Source organism: Mustela nivalis (genome assembly GCF_964662115.1).
Source record: "Mustela nivalis genome assembly, chromosome: X".
Classification (NCBI taxonomy): Eukaryota; Metazoa; Chordata; class Mammalia; order Carnivora; family Mustelidae; genus Mustela; species Mustela nivalis.
In genome coordinates, this window is record NC_139040.1 from 52,092,339 (window position 1) to 52,116,505 (window position 24,167).

The window sequence follows — 24,167 nt, forward strand, 5'->3', positions numbered from 1 at the left end:
TTATGGTCTGAGCCAAAGGTAGTTGCTTAACTAACTGAGCCATCCAGGTGCCCAAGACTTCTATTTATTGCTTAAATATTTTGAAATAACAAAATGGTAGATTTTAGTAATAAAAGTAGATGATGCTCTCTGTTTCTGTTATACAAAAATGTGATTGTGTGTGATGTCTTTAATACCATGGTGAATTTAATTATTCAGTATTCAGTACTTTCACTGATGTGAGGGATTATAAAGATTATATTACAACATTCTTAAAAAGATAGATTAATCTTTTCTTCACAAGTAGATGTTCCCACTGTATGGCACTTGTTTAGTCAGTGAAGCAAGAAAGAAATGAGATAATAGGACAATTTGTCATTCAAAGCTTAAACAGAATTGAACTTGTGAATTTTATGCTACTGCCGATGAATTTTATTAATAAAATGCAACCTCACAGAGAATTTCAAGAGGAATATGTATGACTTTAGTAAATGCCAAATACATTTGACTTTCAAATGAATCTACATAGAAGAAAAATTGACAAATTACCATATTTTAAATGGTTAAAAGAAGTTATGCAGGAGCAAAAGAGATTAACTATACTTTTGTGGCACCAAATAAAGTTGTGGTAAAGGAAAATTGTGTGATATTAAGTAGCATAGAGCTTTCTTTTAGAAATAAATATATGTACACAGTATGATTTTTTTCTGATTTTTTATTAGGTTGGTAATACTCCCAAGCCTTAACTGTTGCTTAAAAAAGTAACTTTAAAGAATGTACTCTTCACAAGGCCTCTGTTTTATTTTATTTTATTTTATTTTATTTTATTTTATTTTATTTTATTTTATTTGACAGAGAGAGAGAGATCACAAGCAGGCAGAGAGAGAGAGGGGGAAGCATGCTCCCTGTTGAGCAGAGAGCCCAATGCGGGACTTGATCCCAGGACGCTGGGATCATGACCTGAGCTGAAGGCAGCGGCTTAACCCACTGAGCCACCCAGGTGCCCGAAGGCCTCTGTTTGATTGCAATTATTTAACACCATATAGCTTTAGGATTCTAGAATGATGCTGAATAAGGCTTGAGAATTTTCCTCAATGGGGGAAAATGGAGAGCTTTTCCTCTATGGTCAGGAACAAGACAAAGATATCTACTCTCACTGATGTTACTTAAAATAGTACTGGAAGTCCTAGCCACACCAATCAACAACACAAAGAAATAAAGGGCATGCAAATCATCAAGGAAGAAGTAAATCTTTCACAATCTAGTAAAGTTCTCTGTAGCACATCCAAAAGACTCCACCAAAATATTTCTAGGATGGATACACAAATTCACTAAAGTCATAGGATACAAAATCAATGCATTGAAATATATTGCATTTCTATACTCCAGTAATGAAGCAGCAGAAAGAGAAATTAAGGAATCATTCTCATTTATAATTGCACCAAAAACATTAAGATACCTAGGACTAAACCTGACCAAAGAAGTGTGAAATAAAAGCATGCTTTACTAACAGTGTTCACACCATTTATACTTCATATCCAGCCATGTTACTGAATTGCTGTATGAGTTCTAGTAGTTTGGGGGTGGAGTCTTTTGGGTTTTCCAAATAAAGTATCATGTCATCTGTGAAGAGAGAGAGTTTGACTTCTTCATTGCCAATTTGGAAACATTTTATTTCTTTTTGTTGTCTGATTGCTGTTGCTAGGACTTCTAATATTATGTTGAACAAGAGTGGTGAAAGTGGGCAACTTGTTGTGTTCCTGATCTTAACAGGAAGGTTGTGAGCTTTTTCCCATTGAGGATGATATTTGCTGTGGGTTTTTCATAGATGGATTTTATGAAGTTCAGGAATGTTCCCTCCATCCCTATATTTTGAAGCATTTTAATCAGGAATGGATGCTGAACTTTGTCAAATGCCTTTTCTGCATCAATTGAGAGGACCATGTGGTTCTTCTCTCTTCTCTTAGTGATGTGTTCTATCGCATTGATTGATTTGTGAATGTTTAACCATCCTTGTAACCCAGGGATGAACCCTACCTGGTCATGGTGGATAATCTTTTTAATGTGCTGTTGGATCCTGTTTGCTAGGATCTTGTTGAGAATCTTAGATCCATACTTATCAGTGATATTGGTCAGAAATTCTCCTTTTTGGTGGGATCTTTGCCTGGTTTGAGGATCAGGGTAATGCTGGATTCATAAAAAGATTCTGGAAGTTTTCCTTCTGCTTCAATTTTTTGAAATAACTTCAGAAGAGGTGTTATTTCTTCTTTGAATGTTTGGTAGAATTCCCCAGGAAATCCATCAGGTCCTGTTCTCTTGTTTTTTCGGAGGTTTTTGATCACGTTAATCTTGTTACTAGATATCGGTCTATTCAGGTTGTCAATTTCTTCCTTCAATTTTGTGAGTTTTTAGTTTTCCAGGAATGCATTCATTTCATCTAGTTTGCTTAACTTATTGGCAATTAACTGCTGATGTTTGTTTCTACTTCCTTGGTGTTAATTGTGATCTCTCCGTTTATATTCATAATTTTATGAATTTGGGCTTTCTCCCTTTTCTTTTGGATTAGTGTGGCCAGTGGTTTATCGAGCTTATTGATTCTTTCAAATCCAGCTTCTAGTTTCATTGATACATTCTACTGTATCTCTAGTTTCTATCTCATTGATCTCTGCACTAATCTTGATTATTTCCCTTCTTGTGCATGGAGTTGGCTTAATTTGTTGTTGATTCTCCAGTTCTTTAAGGTGTAGAGACAGCTGCTGTGTTCTGGATTTTTCAATTTTTTGATGAAGCCTTGGATGGGTGTGTATTTTCCCCTTAGGACAGCCTTTGCTGTATCCCATAGGTTTTGGACAGAAGTGTTTCATTCTCATTGGTTTCCATGAATTATTTCAATTCTTCTTTGATCTCCTGGTTGATCCAAGCATTCTTAAGCAAGGTGGTCCTTAGTTTCCAAGTGTTTGAGTTCCTTCTGAACTTTTCCTTGTGATTGAGCTCCAGTTTCAAAGCATTGTGATCTTAGAATATGCAGGGAATAATCTCAGCCTTTTGGTATCTGTTGAGCCCTGATTTGTGACCCAGTATGTGGTCTATTCTGGAGAAGGCTCCGTGTGCACTTGACAAGGTTTTAGGGTGGAAAGTTCTGTATATATCTATGAGGTCCATCTGGTCCAATGTTGTCATTCAATGTTCTTGTTTCTTTATTTATTTTCTATTTGGACTATCTGTCCATTATTGAAAGAGGTGTGTGAAGATCTCCTAATATTAATGTATTCATATCAATATGCCTCTTTATCTTGATTAATAGTTTTCTTCTGTAATTGGCTGCTCCCAAATTGGGGGCATAAATATTTACAATTGTTAGACCTTCTTGGTGGATAGTACCTTTAAGAATGGTGTAGTATCATTCTGTATCTCTGACTACAGTTTTTGGTTTAAAGTTTAATTTATCTGATATGGGAATCACTACCCTGGCCTTATTTTGAGGCCCATTGGCATGAAAGATGTTTCTCCATCTCTTCACTTTCAGTCTCAGTGTATCCTTAGGTTCAAAATGGGTCTCTTGTAGTCAACATATGGATGGGTCCTGTCATTTCATCCAATCTGCAACCCTGTATCATTTCAGGGGCACATTTAGGCCATTCACATTGAAAGTAATTATTGATAGATATGATTTATTGATAGATATGCATGATTATTGATAGATATAGTCTTCTTTCTTTCTCCTCCCTCTTAGGGATTCCAATAATTCTAATGTTGGAACGTTTCATGGTGTCATTTATTTCCCTAATTCTGTTTTCGTGGCTTCTAAGCTGTTTGTTCCAAGCTTCCTACTGATCCTTTCTCTTTATCTGTTTGTCTTCCAGATCACTAATTCTATCTTCTGTCTCAGTTACCCTAGCTTTGAGAGAATTTAGATTAGATTGGAACTCATTGAGACCATTGTGAACATCATCCCTGGTGACTTTCAGTTCTGCCCTAACATTGTGAACATCATCCCTGGTGGCTTTCATTTCTGCCCTAATCAATTTCATTTTGTTATCCATGGCTTTCTCCAACCTAGCTAATGCCTGGATCATTATTAGCCTGAATTCCCTTTCCGACATATTATCTATGTTGATAAACATTAGCTCTCATGCAAAAGGCCCATCCTCTGAATTTTTCTTCTGTTGGGCATTCCTCCTCCTAGTCATTTTGGTGAGAGATGGCTGATGGATGTAGCTGGATGTATCCACCGTGGTGCAGTCAAGGTGCACCCTGGAACACTTCTGAGCAATCAAGAGTCCCCACCCAAATGAAAGAAAAAAGAAAGAGTAAAAAGAGAGAGAGAGAGAGAGAAAGAGGGAGAGAGAGACAGGAAAAAAAAAGAAATATAAAATAAAAGAGAAGACCGAGCCCAAAGGGGCCCCAGGGTAAGATTTATGAAGTATACAAACAAAAACAGACAAACAAAAACACTGATAAAATATATGACAAGGGAAATTATATATATATATATTTTATAAATGCAAAACAAAAAAGACCCTCGTCAAAAGGAACCCCAAGTATAAGATTTATAAACTACCAGAAGAAACACAAGTACACAGAAACACTGGCAGAAGAAAAAGATGGGAGGGTGGTTATAAATTCTCAGTGTGGGCAAGGAAGGTTATGTTCATTCTTCCTGGATGTATCTTGATATCTTTGTTAAAGGAGTCAACTTTCCTAATATAAAGAGGGAGTAAAAATTCGGGTACCTATAGGGGTAGCATTGATTGGGGAAAGGGGATTAGCTTGAAGTTTCTATATGAATATTAAAAAATGAAAATAAAAAAAGAATAAACTAAACAAATTTTAAAAAAATTAAATAATAGAAAAGGAAGAGAAAAACACGGGTATATGCATCACAAATTTCAGGTTAAAAGGTTATTATGGAATTTGATGTACTGGACATCTCACTGTGATGGTAAATAGGTTAAAAAATTATCTATAAAAAATGAACCAGAATAGGGGGAACAAATTAAAAATAAAACTGTATCTATGAAATAGTGGTGGTTTCGTTCTTGTTCTTTCTCCAGCTCCTTTAGGTGTAGGGTTAGGTTGTGTACCTGAGACCTTTCTTGTTTCTTGAGAAAGGCTTGTACCACTATATATTTTCCTCTCAGGACTGCCTTTGTTGTGTCCCAGAGATTTTGAACCGTTGTATTTTCATTATCATTTGTTTCCATAATTTTTTTCAATTCTTCTTTAATTTCCTGGTTGACCCATTCATTCTTTAGAAGGATGCTGTTTAGTCTCCATGTATTTGGGTTCTTTTCAAACTTCCTTTTGTGGTTGAGTTCTAGCTTTAGAGCATTGTGGACTAAAAATATGCAGGGAATGATCCCAATCTTTTGATACCGGTTGAGTCCTGATTGAGGACCGAGGATGTGATCTATTCTGGAGAATGTTCCATGTGCACTAGAGAAGAATGTGTATTCTGTTGCTTTGGGATGAAATGTTCTGAATATATCTGTGATGTCCATCTGGTCCAGTGTGTCGTGTAAGGCCTTTATTTCCTTGCTGATCTTTTGCTTGGATGATCTGTCCATTTCAGTGAGGGGAGTGTTAAAGTCCCCTACTATTATTGTATTATTGTTGATGTGTTTCTTTGATTTTGTTATTAATTGGTTTATATAGTTTGCTGCTCCCACGTTGGGGGCATAGATATTTAAAATTGTTAAATCTTCTTGTTGGACAGACCCTTTGAGTATGATATAGTCAAAATCCTAGAGGAGAACACAGGCAGCAACCTCTTCGACCTCAGCCGCAGCAACACCTTCCTAGGAACAATGCCAAAGGCAAGGAAAGCAAGGGCAAAAATGAACTATTGGGATTTCATCAAGATCAAAAGCTTTTGCACAGCAAAGGAAACAGTGAACAAAATCAAAAGACAACTGACAGAATGGGAGAAGATATTTGCAAATGACATATCAGATAAAGGACTAGTGTCCAGAATCTATAAAGAACTTAGCAAACTCAACACCCAAAGAACAAATAATCCAATCAAGAAATGGGCAGAGGACATGAACAGACATTTCTGCAAAGAAGACATCCAGATGGCCAACAGACACATGAAAAAGTGCTCCATATCACTCGGCATCAGGGAAATACAAATCAAAACCACAATGAGATATCACCTCACACCAGTCAGAATGGCTGAAATCAACAAGTCAGGAAATGACAGATGCTGGCGAGGATGCGGAGAAAGGGGAACTCTCCTACACTGTTGGTGGGAATGCAAGCTGGTGCAGCCACTCTGGAAAACAGCATGGAGGTTCCTCAAAATGTTGAAAATAGAACTGCCCTATGACCCGGCAATTGCACTATTGGGTATTTACCCTAAAGATACAAACGTAGTGATCCAAAGGGGCACGTGCACCTGAATGTTTATAGCAGCAATGTCCACAATAGCCAAACTATGGAAAGAGCCTATATGTCCATCAACAGATGAATGGATCAAGAAGATGTGGTATATGGGGCGCCTGGGTGGCTCAGTGGTTTGGGCTGCTGCCTTTGGCTCGGGTCATGATCTCAGGGTCCTGGGATCGAGCCCCGCATCGGGCTCCCTGCTCCGCAGGAAGCCTGCTTCCCTCTCTCTCTCTCTGCCTGCCTCTCTGCCTACTTGTGATCTCCGTCTTTCAAATAAATAAATAAAATCTAAAAAAAAAAAAAAAGAAGATGTGGTATATATACCCAATGGAATACTATGCAGCCATCAAAAGAAATGAAATCTTGCCATTTGCGATGACATGGATCAAACTAGAGGGTATTATGCTTAGTGAAATAATCAGTTGGAGAAAGACAACTATCATATGATCTCCCTGATATGAGGAAGTGGTGATGCAACATGGGGGCTTAAGTGGGTAGGAGAAGAATAAATGAAACAAGATGGGATTGGGAGGGAGACAAACCATAAGTGACTCTTAATCTAACAAAACAAACTGAGGGTTGCTGGGGGGAGGGGGTTTGGGAGAAGGGGGTGGGATTATGGACATTGGGGAGGGTATGTGCTTTGGTGAGTGCTGTGAAGTGTGTAAACCTGGTAATTCACAGACCTGTACCCCTGGGGATAAAAATATATGTTTATAAAAAATTAAAAAAATTAAAAGTAAAAGAATATTTAATTTAAAAAAAAAAGAAATAGTGGTGGTTGTTTTCTTGTCTTTTTTTTTCCCAGTTGGCTTTTGGTGGGGGGGGCTACTGCATGGGTTTTCAGGCAGTGTTTCCTGAGTTAAGTCCTCATCAAGTCCCCATCAAGGGGGTGGGCTCTGAGGAAACCGTTTTTTCAGGCTTTTGCTCTCTGGAGTTGTTTTGTTTGTTCATATGTTTTCTCTCACCTTGACAGCTTTTGATGGTTTTTAGAGGTTTAGAGGAAAGCAAACTGCACCCAGACCTCTCTCTCAGAGAGAAGCCTCGGTCTGTTCCCCTCTGGGTGCTCCAGAGCACATAAATTCACCCTTGGCTGCTGGCAGAACATGTTCCCAGTTGAGGTTCCTGGGGATGCAGGAACTCCTGTTTGTACCCCAAACCACAACAGCATCGCTGTCCGGGCACCTCCAGACTGCCAGAGAGGTCCCAAACATCGATAGCACACTGAGATTTTCCTACTGGCACAGGCAGGGAGTGCTCAGACTCTCCAGGTTCCAGAGTTTGGGCCAGTGCCTGCAGGCACCTCTCTTGGGGGGAGTTATAGGGTGCAACTCAGACTCTGATTGCGCGGCGCAGCACGCATGTGGAGAGTGCAAAAAGGCTGTGGTTCTGCCAGCTGGTGAGGCTTCCAGCCCGTCACAGGAGCCGCCACCCATGCTCTCTCAGGCGTGCTTGTGGCTCAGGGACCAAGATTGGTTTATTTGATGCACTCTCTCTAGCTCAGCGCCAGGGGTGGCTGTCCTCAGTTCCAGGACTTAAGGCCCTGCCCCTAACTGCCCCAATTCCCACAATTTCCCCCTATGATCCTTTGCTCTTTTTGAGTGCTTTTAATGAGACTCCAAGTTAATTCTGGTTCCCAGTCACAGGGCCCTCTTTTATTGGGGTATTACTTCTTGTGGCTCCCTTCCCCTTTTGTTTATCTTCTGATATCAGTCCTACGTTCCCAATCCACTTTGCCTGCCTACTGGTGTCTTCTGCCCCTGTAGAGATCCAGATGTGTATAATTCTAATCTCAGGCTGATTTCATGGGTGATCGGAATTCTTTGGTAGGTAATCAGCTCACTTTAGGGTACAGGTTGAAACAGTGCCTCCTCCTAGTTCTCCAACATCTTGTCTTGGATTACATGGTTCTTATCCTTTCTTTTATCAAGTCAATCAATCATTTATTTACATGTGAATATTGAACCATTCTTGCAAACCAGAAATAAATCCCCCTTTATCATGGTAAATATGATAAATATTTACTAATATTCAATTTACTAATATTCATGTATCCACTGTGGAAAACAGTATGGAATTCCCTCAAAATGTTAAAAATGGAATTATGGTAAAATCCAGTAATCTCACTACTAGGTTTTACCCAAAGAATACAAGAATACTAATTCGAAGAGATACTTGCACACCAATGTTTTAGCAGCATTTTCTAAAAGAGCTAAATTATGAAAACAGCCCAGTGTAGTCCATCAATGGATGAATGAATACAGAATATGTGATACAAACACACACACACACACACACACACACACACACACACACACACACAAGGAATATTACACATCCATAAAAATGAAATCTTGGTATTTGCAAAAACATGGAGAGAGCTAGAGAGTATTCTGCAAAGCAAAATAAGTCAGTCAGAAAACAACAAATACCATATGATTTCACTTATATGTGGAATTTTAGAAACAGAAGAAATGAACAAAGGGATAAAAGAGTGGGAGGCCAATGAAGAAATAGAGTCATAACTATAGAGTGCAAACTGATGGTCACCAAGATGGAAGTTGGAAAGAGGGAATGGGTTACATAGGTGATAGGGATTAATGAGTGCACTTGTGATGAGAACTGGATGTTGTATGGAAATGTTGAATCACTATATTGTGCAAATTGAAACTAATATTACACTGTATGTTAACTAACTTGAATTTAAATTAAAAAAATTAAAAAGAGAAGAGAAGAGAGAAGAAACATATGGTCCCCTCAATTGATGCAGAAAAGGCATTTGACAAAATCCAGCATCCGATCCTGATTAAAATGTTTCAAAGTATAGGGATAGAGGGAACATTCCTGAACCTCATCAAATCTATCTATGAAAGACCCACAGAAAATATCATCCTCAATGGGAAAAAGCTTGCAGCCCTCCCGTTGAGATGGGGAATACGACAAGGATGTCCACTATCACCACTCTTGTTCAAGAAAATATTAGAAGTCCTAGCAACAGCAATCAGACAACAAAGAGAAATAAAATGTATCCAAATTGGCAATGAAGAAGTCAAACTCTCTCTCTTTGCAGATGACATGATTCTTTATATGGAAAACCCAAAAGACTCCACCCCCAAACTACTAGAACTCATACAACAATTCAGCAACGTGGCAGGATACAAAGTCAATGTACAGAAATCAGTTGCTTTCTTATACACTAACAATGAAAATACAGAAAGGGAAATTAGAGAATCTATTCCATATACTATAGCACCAAGAATCATAAGATACCTGGGAATAAACCTAATCAAAGAGGTAAAGGATCTGTACTTGAGGAACTTCAAAACACTCATGAAAGAAATTGAAGAAGACCCAAAAAGATGGAAGACCATTCCATGCTCATGGATAGCAAGAAGAACCATTGTTAAAATGTCTATACTGCCTAGAACAATCTATACTTTTAATGCCATTCTGCTCAAAATTCCACTGGTATTTTTCAAAGAGCTGGAGCAAATAATCCTAAAATTTGTATGGAATCAGAAAAGACCCTGAATTGCTAAGGAAATGTTGAACAAGAAAAACGAAACAAAACTGGGGGCATCATGTTACCTGATTTCAAGCTTTATTACAAAGCTGTGATCACCAAGACAGCATGGTACTGGCATAAAAATAGACACATAGACCAGTGGAACATAGGAGAGATCCCAGATATGGACCCTCAACTCTATGGTCAAATAATCTTCGACAAAACCGGAAAAAATACACAGTGGAAAAAAGACAGTTTCTTCAATAAATGGTACTGGGAAAACTGGGCAGCTATATGTAGAAGAATGAGACTCAACCATACTCTTACACTGTACACAAAGATAAACTCAAAATGGATAAAAGACCTCAACGTGAGGCAGGAATCCATCAGAATCCTAAAGGAGAACATAGGCAGTAACCTCTTTGATATCAGCCACAGCAACTTCTTTCAAGATATGTCTCCTCAGGCAAAGGAGACAAAAGCGAAGATAAACTTTTGGGATTTCATCAAGATCAAAAGCTTCTGCACAGCAAAGGAAACAGTTAAGAAAACAAAGAGGCAACCCACAGAATGGGAGAAGATATTTGCAAATGACAGTAGAGACAAAACGTTGATATCCAGGATCTATAAAGAACACCTCAAACTCAACACACACAAAACAGATAATCATATATATCATATAAAATCATATAAATCATATAAAAATGGGCAGAAGATATGAAAAGACACTTCTCCAATGAAGACATACAAATGGCTATCAGACACATGAAAATATGTTCATCATCACTAGCTATCAGGGAGATTCAAATTAAAACCACATTGAGATACCACCTTACACCAGTTAGAATGGCCAAAATTAGCAGGACAGGAAACATGTGTTGGAGGGGATGTGGTGAAAGGGGAACCCTCTTCCACTGTTGGTGGGAATGCCAGTTGGTGCAGCCACTTTGGAGAACAGTGTGGAGATTCCTCAAGAAATTAAAAATAGAACTTCCCTATGACCCTGCCATTGCACTCCTGGATATTTACCCCAAAGATAGAGATGTAGTGAAAAGAAGGGCCATCTGTATCCCAAAGTTTATAGCAGCAATGGCCATGGTGGCCAAACTGTGGAAGGAACCAAGATTCCCTTCAATAGAAGAATGGATAAGGAAGATGTGGTCCCTATACACTATGGAGTATTATGCCTCTATCAGAAAGGATAAAGACCCAACTTTTGTAGCAACATGGACGGGTCTGGAAGAGATTATGCTGAGTGAAATAAGTTAAGCGGAGAGAGTCAATTATCATATGGTTTCACTTATTTGTGGAGAATAACAAATAGCATGGAGGACAAGGGGAGTTCAAGAGGAGTAGGAAGTTGAGGGAAATTGGAAGGGAAAGTGAGCCATGATGAGAGACTATGGACTCTGAAAAACAATCTGAGGGGTTTGAAGAGGCAGGGTGTGTGAGGTTGGGGGAACCAGGTGGTGGGTATTAGAGAGGGCATGGATTTCATGGAGCACTGGGTGTGGTGCAAAAACAATGAATACTTTATGATGAAAATAAATTTTAAAACAATTAAAAAAAATTTTTAAGAAGAAACAGTTGAATATTTATGCTTACAAGGTATGACTCACTGAGCTGCAAGAATGCCCTGAAATACTCAATATTGTACAGGCAAACCTAACTTGCTACCAATAAACAATCAGATACTGATGACAAATAATCCAGTGTCAAATATGGATAAGCTATATTTATGTTAATTAGTAACTTGCTTTACTAATGATTTCAAAGATTTTTAAAAATAATCCTGAAAATAATTTAAATCTGTGTTGTTCATTACAGAAGTAATGATCAACTCTCTAAGACTTCTTCTTAGAGGAGGGTTAGTTGTTCTCAAGCACAAATCATGTACCTTGGTCATCAACAAGGCAAGTGCTGGTAATTGTTAGGGCAGTGAAACAACAGCTGTTAGTTCATTTTAATGCAGCATCAACTGAGAGCCTCTGCACACTTAGAAGTTGAGTCAGTCAGCCATCAAGGAAACACCAGAGGAAGTATAGTCATATTTTCTTCTAATATTAAACAAAAGTATAAATAAAATAGATATTTATTACTTAATATTGACTTCAATTTACTATGACTGTATACTTTGTTCATTCATTCAAAAGTTATTTTTGGATGAGGTGTAGGCTCATCTTGTCTCTCTAACACAACTGGACAACTATCAAATCATTGTAAATACCCCAGAAATCAACCAGAAGAATGACTAAACAAACTCCATAAATAAAGGAAGAGAAGAAGCCACATCAAAGAAGGAAGGAAGCATGAAAACCTGGTTTGGGGGAAAATCGAATTGTCGGCGCTGCATAGCATGAAGTGCTACATGCATCCTAATGCTTATAGCAGCGTTATCAAATAATCTGGAAAGAGCCAAATCATCCACTGACAAATGGATAAAGAAGAGGTGATGTGTGTGTGTGTGTGTGTGTGTGTGATTTGGGAGCTTGTCAGAACAGTGGATTTTTAAAATAAACTGGTTTTCCTATTGTTAGGAAATTTTTCTGTCAATTTGTTGATGCAAACCCAAATCTTAATGTGCTACTATTTAAGAAAACTACCAGACAGAAAATTGAAAAGTCTATTTTCCCTTCAAGGCTACTTTCTACAGCCCTTATAACTTCTCTCTTTTCAAAATAGATTACTACATGGTTATAAGCATTTGTAAATTATTTTCCCCATGAATACCACCATGTCTTTTGTTCTTATAGGAGAAAAGCTATTTTTCCCCCATAACCAGTACATGAAATGTTTAGAATATGTATTTACTATATAAAAAAGAGAATTAACTTACCATTTTTACTATGCTGGAACTCTGAAATTTTTAGTTTCTATCAATCTGAGCTATCAGTAGATTATGCATTTCCTTCTTGCCAATATGCAAATTCTTTAGTAAGAGACATCAGGGTTTTATTTTATCTTACCACTGTCCCAGATGCAATACCTTATATTGAATGAGTTCTGACATATTAGGAAATTTACACAGATGAGCTAGAGATTTTAACAATGTTTCTAGGTCACATGCATTGTGAGCATTCAGTTCTTTTTACAGGCATCTGTTTTTGTTGAGTAAGAAATGAGAAGAACACGGATGACTAAGATTCATCTTAGCAATTTTTTTGGAAATGACTGATGCTATTTTATTTTATTTTATTTTTATTTCTTTTCAGTATTCATTGTTTTTGCACCACACCCAGTGCTCCATGAAATACATGCCCTCCCTAATACCCACCACCCGGCTCCACCAACCTCGCACACCCTGCCCCTTCAAGAATCTCAGGTTGTTTTTCAGAGTCCACAGTCTCTCATGGTTCATCTCCCCTTCCAATTTCCTTCAACTCCCTTCTCCTCTCTTAGCCCCCTTGTCCTCCATGCTATTTGTTATGCTCCACAAATAAGTGAAACCATATGATAATTGACTCTCTCTGCTTGACTTATTTGACTCAGCATAATCTCTTCCAGTCCCGTCCATGTTGCTACAAAAGTGGGTATTCATCCTTTCTGATGGAGGTATAATACTCCATAGTGTATATGGACCACATCTTCCTTATCCATTCTTCCATTGAAGGGAATCTTGGTGCTTTCCACAGTTTGGCGACCATGGCCATTGCTGCTATAAACATTGGGGTACATATGGCCCTTCTTTTCACTACATCTGTATCTTTGGGGTAAATACCCAGTAGTGCAATTGCAAGGTCATAGGGAAGCTCTATTCATCTTGGCATTTTGATTACTTTTTTCAATTCCATTAAATGTTATGTTATATGTCTTTCCAACTAAATTTGAGCTCTAGGAAGGACAGACACCATGGTTATCTTGTTCACTGTTTTTGCTCCAACCCCAGCTCATGCTCTCCCTTCTATGGAATCATTTGGATTATTTCCATGATTGGTGATTGATTTTAAAGGGGATGGGTCTGGCTTGGGCACAACTTTTCTAATTGAAGTTTTGAGGAATACCAGGTGCTGAAAGGGTAAGGTTAAAGTACTTGAAAAATAACAAAACTAAGTAGATAGGATCCAAAATGAAGATTTGCTTTAGGATCAAAACGCTTAGATTAAAAACAAAAAAGACTTTGAGAAAGCCCAGTGGAGATGGGATCAGGTTACAGAAAGGTTAGTAATAACCAAGGGAAGCTGTAAGAAAATTCTGGAGTGAATATTTCAAATACTACTTGCCAGAAATGGTGGGACTGAATCAAAGTCCAGAGCAACAAAGAACAGTTATTACATTTCTGAGCAATATCAAAATTCTGTTTAGAAGTGTAAGCTTCATACCATGAAGTATTGGGAATCACTCATTTTTTCATATAACACTTCCAACTGTGTAATGTTTGTGAATTCCCAAGTTAGTTTTGTGAAATAGTTCTATGGTTTCTGGGAATATGCAAGATACAGAAAGACACTTTTGCCACAAAGTTATATTAGTAAATTAACAGCAACTGCTAGTATACTACATATGTAGTTCACCCATAAACACACTGTTTTACAAGTAAAAAAGGAGGGAAATGGGCAGAAATCACACAAGTTTTATCCCAATATGAGGATTAGAGCTCCTTTCATTCTACTTTCCATTTAAGACCTTCGACTCCTTTTTCTTCTTCTTCTTCTTCTTCTTCTTCTTCTTCTTCTTCTTCTTCTTCTTCTTCTTCTTCTTCTTCTTCACCTACTGTGGTCATGTCTCCCTGTATCCAACCATTTTGGTAGTGCTGTTCTACGTTGACTCTGGTCTTGGTCATGTGTCTTTCTTTCACTAATAGGTAATTGCAAGATTCATGTAAGTAGACTTTAAAAGTGCTTATACATTTTTGTATCCTCTCTTTGACCTTGTCAAAATCATGACAAATTGCCTGAGCTAGCTTGCTGAAAAGATGTGAGAGATGCATGAATAAGAGCTGAGTTATATGAAAAGATTCCATACTACACAAGCTAGCCCCTGTTAACCCATCAGCTAAGTATTGCATGAGTAATCCCAGAAAAAAAATCATCAAATTCTGGCTTAGATTAGCAGAACCACCTATTGACCCATAAACTGACAATTTTACTTATTTTAGGAGGTGAACAGCAATAGCTGACTGATATACTTACTGCTTTTAGAGCCATTTTGTTTTTATCTTTATATGTAAGAGTTTCCACCCCCTCAAACCTTGAACAGTTCTTTAGAATTTATATGTTGTTCTGAACTGTAAGAATTTAAGATTCCCCATATGTCTGAGCTTCTAATTTGTACACTGACAAGCTGTCTACCTATGGCTACATTTAAATTCTCAGATTCTCTGTCTTAACCCTGCTTGAAAACTCAGCTGTCTTTTTTCCAAGTTTTTAATTTTGGCTTTTATCTGTGGAGACAGAATGGAGTGCCTTCAAAACTGTGGAGAGATGTTATATTTGACACGGTAGGCAATAGTATTCTTAGGTAGAGAAGTAACATAACACAATTATTATTCAAATAAAATCTGAAAGCCATGAGGCTGGTCAATTTGCGTAGAAACAGACTAAAGACCTTAACATTTTATAGAAGAGGGAATGTCTGTACATCAGTGATCTGAAGAAGATGTTGGGAATGTGAGACTAACACATGTGGATCTTTGCTGGGGAGGCAGATGAATACACTCTTGTTCACTTCTAATATGAATAATTGCTTAAGAATTGTTGTTAATTTTTTTTCCTGAACTTCCTAATGCAACATGTATTTTCTAACTAGTTTTCTAAGTAGATCATAGTCCTAGGATTTGCACTATAAACTTTCAATTAGACAGCATGAGATCACATAAGGTTAAAACAGCAATATTCATGTGAATAATGAATGCCAGGGAAAAGCCTTCAGACTTCAATTATTGTGATAACTTAAAACCAACCCAACCAGCAACTTGAGATGCAGATGTAGTATTTAGTCTTTCCAATAAAGGAATTTGCTCCACATTTGGTATTGAAGAATTTCATGTAATCTGAAATAGATGTAACCAGAAAGTATTAAGGTTTTTGACAGGGAAGGTTCAAAATTAACTAACATGTTAATAATGATGACAACTTCTAAACTTAGTCTAGTGTAACAAGCAGCCTCTCTCCAAAATAGTAAATAATAATGAAAAGGAAGTGATTGGGCAAGATATCTGGTCTATAATTCACTAACTTCTACAGATTGAGAAACAGCTGGTTTATTTCCATAGTGATGCTCCTGCCCCTTTTCAATAAAGTTTATTTTTCTGTAAAAATATTGTCAAATCAGTAAGTTATCTCTAGAAATATACAGTCCAATACTCATTTCCAGAGTTCTATTTTGTGACTGGTATTTTATTTTATTTATTTCATTATTTATTTATTTTATTATTTTTAAAAGATATTATTTATTTATTTGACAGAGAGAGAGAGAGAATTAGCATAAGCAGGGGTTAGTGGCAGGAAGAATGAGAGGGAGAAGCAGGCTCCTTGTTGAGCAAGGACCCTGAGATTATGACCCAAGCTGAAGGAAGACACTTGACTAACTGAGCCACCAAGGTGCCTCTGCTCCTCATATTTTATAGGCAATTTACATACCTGATTTATTTTTTGTTATTGTTTGCTTGCTTGTTTTGGTAGAGAGAAGGTCAAATTCAAGATCACTCTAGGAAGAGACAGGTTATGGTCCAAGACTTACAAGTAGATACACAAGCATTGTTGATGTCTTCCTAACAAAAGTAAAATCCAGAAGATAATGTAAACATGTGATGCTTAAATAGGTAATCTCTTCTATTAAAACGTCTTTGGGGGTGCATGGGTGGCTCAGTGGGTTAAAGTGTCTGGCTTCAGCTCAGGTCATGATCCCAGGATCCTGGGATTGAGCCTCACATTGGCGGAGGGTGGGGGGGGGTGTCTATGCTCAGCAGGGAGCCTGCTTCCCCTTCTCTCTCTCTGCCAGCTTCTCTGCCTACTTGTGATCTCCATCTGTCAAATAAATAAAATCTTTAAAAAAAGTCTTTGAATAGAATACTGTATTTTTGTCACACTTTCTAAATGGCCATGACAGATAGTGAAAATAGTGGTAGAATTTAGATGTAAATTTCTAGTCTAATGCAATACAATAAGATATCTCTTACTCTATAGGCACAGAATGACTACTGTAAATGTGCATAGAATAAGTACTGTAAATGTAAATGTTACCAGAAAATGGAAGAGTTAGTACAGACTAAATATTAACAAAATAAGCATAGATTGATTGACATGATCCTCAGATTCTTCAGGACTGATTTGTTCAGTTTGTCTAGATGCTCCTGAAAGGACTAGTTAAGACCCAAGAAAGCGATTCTATAGCTTTTGTCCCAGAGATAAGGGAAGAAAAGGGCATTTTAACCTAATTATTTTAATTTCTCTTGTATTTTAAAATGCATAATCATTTCTCATTTTTTTCCATTAGGCTAGAAATTGAATTCTGCCAAAATTTGTAACTCTGTATGAGGTTTAGAAACAGAATATGACACAAATTTAAAGGGGATAATAAAAAAAATGGGGTATGGAGACTATCCATATATCAGGATATGTTTCCTAAGGGTGACCATCTAAGTATTATAATTATATATATCTCAATAAAAATCTTTGCCAAAAATAATAGGGACATATTCACTCTTACAAAATAACTCACAAGTAGTCTGCATCCATATATAAATGGTGTTTTTTTTTCACAATTGGTGTCAAATACCTAAAGATATTGAAGATCTAATTCAATTCAAATATTTGTTGAATATCAGTAATTGACACCCGGGATGTGACGATGAACAGGACAGCATCCCACCCCTTAAGATGTTGCAATTTATTTGGGGATACAAAGAAACAAATAAGCAATTTCAGTAAAATTCTACTTGGGCCATTAATGAAAAATACTTTAAAATTTTGGTGACTATTTCTCCATAATTTCCTTAATTGTTAATGTACACCAAAGTTCACAGTTTTCAAGACTTATGCTAAACCATCTCAAAAGCTTATTATTATCTAGGATGTAGGGATTATAAGGAGCATTTATAGTGAGTCTCTTTAAACTAATAATGTTCAACCCAGAGAATGCTACAATTTCCAACTCTCAGCTTGATTGAAACAAATAAATGAAAAATAAATCACCTGTCTAATTATTGTTGTACCATTGATGCTAGACATATAGCAAAATATAAAAGCTATAATTTAGGTATATTAAATATAGATAGGCTGTGGTACCCTGTTTTACTTCCTAATAGTCCACTCTGTGTTTCTTTCAATTTGAAAAGAAATAATGCTTAACCCCTAAGTAGGGTTTAGTGATTTTAATTAATATTGAGGCAGAGTAAGCTACCTGATAAATTTGTTGTGACCATGTGGACTAGAAGCCAACAATAACAGTTAGAGTGAAAAACCATAGGTAGAAGTTATATTTCAAAGATGAATAAAAATGCCAGATACTAGGGTTATCAATCATTAAGATTAGAAAATCTATATGGTAGGTACTTCAAAACCACTTTGATATCTGGATTCACCTCAATCCCTACCTGGTCACGGTCACTTAACACTCCTAAACAAAGGACCATTTAATCAGCTTTGCATTAAACTGAACTGAGACTGAATTGGTTGGATGTAATTTTCAGTTTGGCTGAACACCAATAGAGATGAGCTCATTCTAGCACATATAGTGATACTTGCATTCCATTTCTTTACCATTCCGTCAAAGAAAAGAGAGAAGTAGCAGATATCCATTTCTCAGCAGGTTTTGTGGTGATGTTTATTTATTCTTAACTGGCAGCTGTGTTTTCATTTAACATGATTTTGTGAGGTATGATGGGCCCTTGTGGGCTATGACAGAAATTCCTTGCAAAAATCAAGTATTTCTGTTCCCTTAAGAAGATACACATCCTGGTCTGTTCGTAAAAATATCTATCAAGTCCTGGCCATTTTCTCTCTCTATATATGTATACAGAAAAGATGAACCTGAACTACCTGAAGTTCTTTGCAAAAACAAACAAACAAACAAAAATATATAAGTAAACAGCTTTGTTTTTCATCTAAACTGCAGATTTGATTAGTAATTGTAGCATTTTTCCCTGGGCTACTGGTACCAATTTTCAAAATTGTCAGGGATTTACCCTATTTAAAAACAACAGTTTAATCCAAACCATGTTTCTTTCAGATTACATGTTAAAGTAATCTATATATATGTACATACATGTAACTTAATATATATACAAATATATATGTATATGTACCTTTATTAAGTCACCAAAATATCTTGAATAGTATTTATTTAAAAATACAAAAAAGGAAAATTAAAATATAAATGATGAATGTCATGATTTTTCAGAGAATTATAGATATAATTTATGGAACATTCTTAGAGAACTTGGCAATATTTGAAGACAGTAGCAATAAATGAAAGTTCCTTCATCTGCACAATGTTTTTCAGAAGCTTCCTGGGAGTCTAGCAGTGTGCGAGACATTGATGAGAACAGGGAAGAGTAAATAAAATAGTGATAAGAATAAGGGACTGAAAAAAAAAAAAAGAACAAGGAATTGGAATCAAGAGATCTAGATCTTAGTTTTATAATCTCTTCTGGATCTCAATTGTCTGGATGTGTATAAAATGAAGAAAGGTGAGAGGATGACCTGAGGATTTTATAGACCTAAGGTCCTATGGTTCTGACTCAAGAGAAATAGAAGACATTGATTCCTAACCCAGGCACATAAAACTATTTTAGAGAAGATAGACAAACATGAATCTATTAGTGAGGTATTTATTTATTTTTTTAAAGATTTTATTTATTTTTTTGACAGTCAGAGATCACAAGTAGGCAGAGAGGCAGACAGAGATTGAGAGGGGGAAGCAGGCTCCCATGGAGCAGAGAGCCTGATGTGGGGCTTGATACCAGGACCCTGGGATCATGACCTGAGCCGAAGGCAGAGGCTTTAAACCACTGAGCCACCCAGGCAGCCCTATTAGTGAGGTATGTAAAAGATAACATGAGGGCACCTGGGTGGTTCAGTGGGTTAAAGCCTCTGCCTTCAGCTCAGGTCATGATCCCAGGGTCCTTGGATGGAGCCCTGCATTGGACTCTCTACTCAATGGGGAGCCTGCTTCCTCCTCTCTCTCTCTGCCTGCCTCTCTGCCTACTTGTGATCTGTCAAATAAATAAATAAAAGTCTTAAAAAAATTTAACATGAACATGGGTAGATAATACAGAATACAATATAAGATGTATTAAATAACAAAATTCAACAAAGTAAATTGAAAGATCTAGCTGGCTTTATCAAATTATTCATAAATCAGGCAGCACTCCATCTAGCAAGCAGTGAGGAATTCCCAGGAGTTGTGAAAAATGGAAGGTTTTTATAGAAGGAGGGTGGGGGAAAAGGAAGTTAGTAGCAAAAGAAAACTATTGTCCTAGCTAAGGCTGTTTGTTAGGGGATAAAAGCAAGGTGTCCTATAATGCAAATTACCTCACATTTCTTTGGGAGATAAGGAAAACCCAGTGACAGACTGGTGCTGTCATAGACTCACTGGTGCTGATGGAAAGAAAATTTTTCCTGACTGACTGGTTAAGGCCAGATTTCTGGGGGAGATTGAAACTGAAATTAGATTGGGTGTTTGGGAACTCAGACTAAGTGACACCATTTTGAGCCTACAGCTGTCATCTTCTTCTTCCTCTTCTTCTTCCTCCTCCTCCTCTTCTTCTTCTTCTTCTTCTTCTTCTTCTTCTTCTTCTTCTTCTTCTTCTTCTTCTTCTTCTTCTTCTTCTCCTCCTCCTCCTCCTCCTCCTCCTCCTCCTTCTCCTCCTTCTTCTTCTCCTCTTCCATCTTCTCCATATCCTCCTCCTCCTCCTTCTTCCTCCTCCTTCTTTATCTTCACTTTCTTCTTTTTTCCACATTGATGAAGTAAGATTAATAATCAGTGTTGCAGTGGGAGGACTTTTTAGAGGATATAGTCTACATTTTGAGTCTTGCAAGTTGAATAGAAAACAGAAAACATTATTGGTGAAAAGAAACCATGGAACAACATAGACTTACATCCTTATACTTAAAGTATTATTAGAGTGACCTAGTCACTTAAACTTGTCAATAAGAAATGAAGGCAATTTTCAGTATTTTGAAATACTAAATGTTTTTAGAACTTTATGTTTGTGTAGCATCACTTACTTTTATCTTGGTGTTTCTCTTTAATACAAGTAGAAACTATTTTTGCCCTCTGGAACATGTTGTCTATCAAATCTTGAAGTCATAAGTAATTATTCTGAAAATAGAATAAGAAAATACTAGGTTAATTATGTGAGATAAAATACTAAATATTAGGGGAAGGATAAATTATGATTTCAATATACATAAGATTCTTTAATGTAGATGTGCATATTTTTTCATGAATAATTTAATTTTATAAATTTGTTTAATACAATTAGTAGAGACAGATAAAAGTGTGACAAATAGCTAGAGTGAAACTTTCTATGTCAGGTATAATTTAATAAAGATATTTGATATCCATTTGATCATTTTAAAATATTTGGCCATTATTTCTATGTGGAAAGACATCCACTGTCTTTTTACATGCATCATAATTAGAATGCTTGTTTGTATTTTCTTCTGGATGCTTCTGATATTTTTTAACATAATTGGCTTTTTTTTAATACTGATGATAAATTTGTTCCTAAAATGTAAAGCTTTCATGGTGCAGAATGTTGTAAAGAAAGATAAATGATTAATGGCAAATTAGGCAATACATTTAATAATATATATGACAGATACTAGGTTAAGATCCTTAACATACAAAGAATTCTCACTAGTTGATTTTTGTTAAAGATTTTATTTATTTATTTATTTATTTGACAGAGATAATGAGAGCAGGAACACAAGCAGGGGGAGAGGGAGACTGAAAGCAGGTTTCCCACCAAGCAGGGAGCCTGATATGGGGCTTGATCCCAGAACCCTGGGATCATGACCTGAGCTAAAGGCAGAAGCTTATCAACTGAGCCACCCAGGCACTCAGTTGCAAGTTGACTTTTAAGAAAAGATGATCACCTCTATAGAAGAAACCACTATATTACCTCTATAGAAGAAAGCATAAATGATGCATTTGTCAGAAAAGCAATGGATAAACTGTGGCATAAACTATGTAACAGAATACTTTAGAGCAACTAGAATGAGCTCTTAGGAAATAGATACAATAAGGGTTGTTTCCAGTTTGGAGCTGTTATGGATAGTGTCTTTCCTAGTGTCCTACCTGCTATGCATTCACTTGTCAATTGTACATACTACAAATATTTTCTCCCACTTTGTAAATGAACAAAAGAACTGAATCTGAAGGTAGTCAAATTTTTCAATCTTTTTCTTCATGGGTAGTAGGTTTTCGGGTGCTGCTTAATAAACCTGTCCATGAACCTCCTAGAACTTTTATTGTTTGCTGTTCATAGAGCTTTAATGAATTTGAAACTAATTTTTTGGCATATGTGAAGAAGGGGTCAAATTTCAAATTTTTTTTTTTTATATCCTGTTACATTGCCTAATGCCTGTATGAGTTCTAGCAAGTTGGGGGTGGAGTCTTTTGGGTTTTCAGGATACAATATCAGTGCACAGGAATCTGTTACTTTTCCATACACTAACAATGTAACTGTAGAAAGAGAAATTAAGGACTCAATTCCATTCACAATAACAACAAAAATCATAAGATACCTAGGAATAAGCCTGACTAAAGAAGTAAGGATCTATATTCTAGAAACTAAAGAACACTTATGAAAGAAATTGAGGAAGACACAAAAGGATGGAAAAATATTCCATGTTCATATATTGGAAGAATAAATATTGTTAAAATAACTATCCTCTCCAGGGCAATTTACACCTTCAATGCCATCCCCATTAAAACACCACTGACATTTTTCAAAGAGCTGATACAAACAAACAAACAAAAAATCCTAACATTTATATGGAACCAGAAAGAGCCTGGATCATCAAGAGAATGATGAAAACACAAACAAACAAACAAACAAACAAAAATCAAAGTGGGGAACATCACATTGCCTGACTTCAAGCTATACTACAAAGCTGTGATCACCAAGACAGAATGGTATTGTCACAAAAACAGACACATAGACCAATGGAATAGAATAGAGACTCCAGTAATGAACCCTCAACTCTATGCTCAACTAATCTTTGACAAGCCAGAAAAAACAACAACAACAACAACAACAACAAACCACTCTATTCAATAAGCAGTGCTGGGAAAATTGGAGACCTACATGTAGGAGAATGAAAGTGGACCATTCCCTTACACTATACACAGAGATAAAATGGATCATCTCAAAATGGATGAAAGACCTCAGTGCCAGAAAGGAATCCATCAAAATCCTAGAGAACATAAGCACATACATCTTCAACAATGGGAACAGTAACTTATTTGGAGACACATCTCCCAAAGGCAAGTGAAACAAAAGCAAAAAGAAACTTTTGTGACTTCATCAAGATAAAAAGCTTCTGCACAGCAAAGGACACAGTCAACAAAACTAAGAGGCAGCCCATGGAATTGGAGAATATATTTGCAAATGACATTACAAATAAAGGGCTGATATCCAAGATCTATAAAAAACTTCTCAAACTCAACACTCAAAAAACTAATGACCCAGTCAAAAAATGGGCAGAAAACATGAAAAGACACTTCGCCAAAGAAGACATACAAATGACTAACAGACATGAGAAAGTTCTCAAAATCTCTAACCACCAAGGAAGTACAAATCAAAATCCCAATGAGATACAGCCTTACACCAGTTAGAATGGCAAAAGTAACAAGACAGGGAACAACAAATGTTGGTGGAGGTGTGGAGAAAGGGAAATCTTCTTACACTTTTTGTGGGAATGCAAGTTGGTACAGCCACTCTGAAAAACATTATGGAGGTTCCTCAAGATGTTAAGAATAGAGCTGTCTTACGACCCAGCAATTGCACTATTGGGCGTTTATCCCAAAGATACAGATGTAGTGAAAAGAAGGGGCACATGCACCTCAATGTTTCTAGTAGCAATGTCCACAATAGCCAAGATTCCCTCTGTCACATGAATGGATAGAGAAGATGTGCTTCATATACGCAATGGAATATTACTCAGCCATCAGAAAGGATGAATACCCACCATTGGCATCAACATAGGTGGAACTGGGGGGATTATGTCAAGTGAAGCAGGTCAAGCAGAGAAAGACAATTATCATATGGCTTCACTCATGTGTGGAGCATAATCAATAACACAGAAGACTATAGGGGAAGAGAGTGAAATCTGAAGGGGAAGAAATA

At 36.8% G+C, this 24,167-nt stretch overlaps 1 pseudogene across 1 annotated transcript in view; it reads left to right on the forward strand.

Moving 5' to 3' along the window:
* The first annotated feature begins 7,497 nt into the window (after window positions 1-7,497).
* Window positions 7,498-24,167, forward strand: part of LOC309856599 (peptidyl-prolyl cis-trans isomerase D pseudogene) — a 154,430-nt pseudogene continuing 137,760 nt past the window's right edge. The window contains exons 1-2 of the transcript in view: window positions 7,498-7,765; window positions 11,699-11,784. The product of the transcript in view is annotated as a peptidyl-prolyl cis-trans isomerase D pseudogene (transcript). The remainder of the gene's footprint in view (window positions 7,766-11,698; window positions 11,785-24,167) is intronic.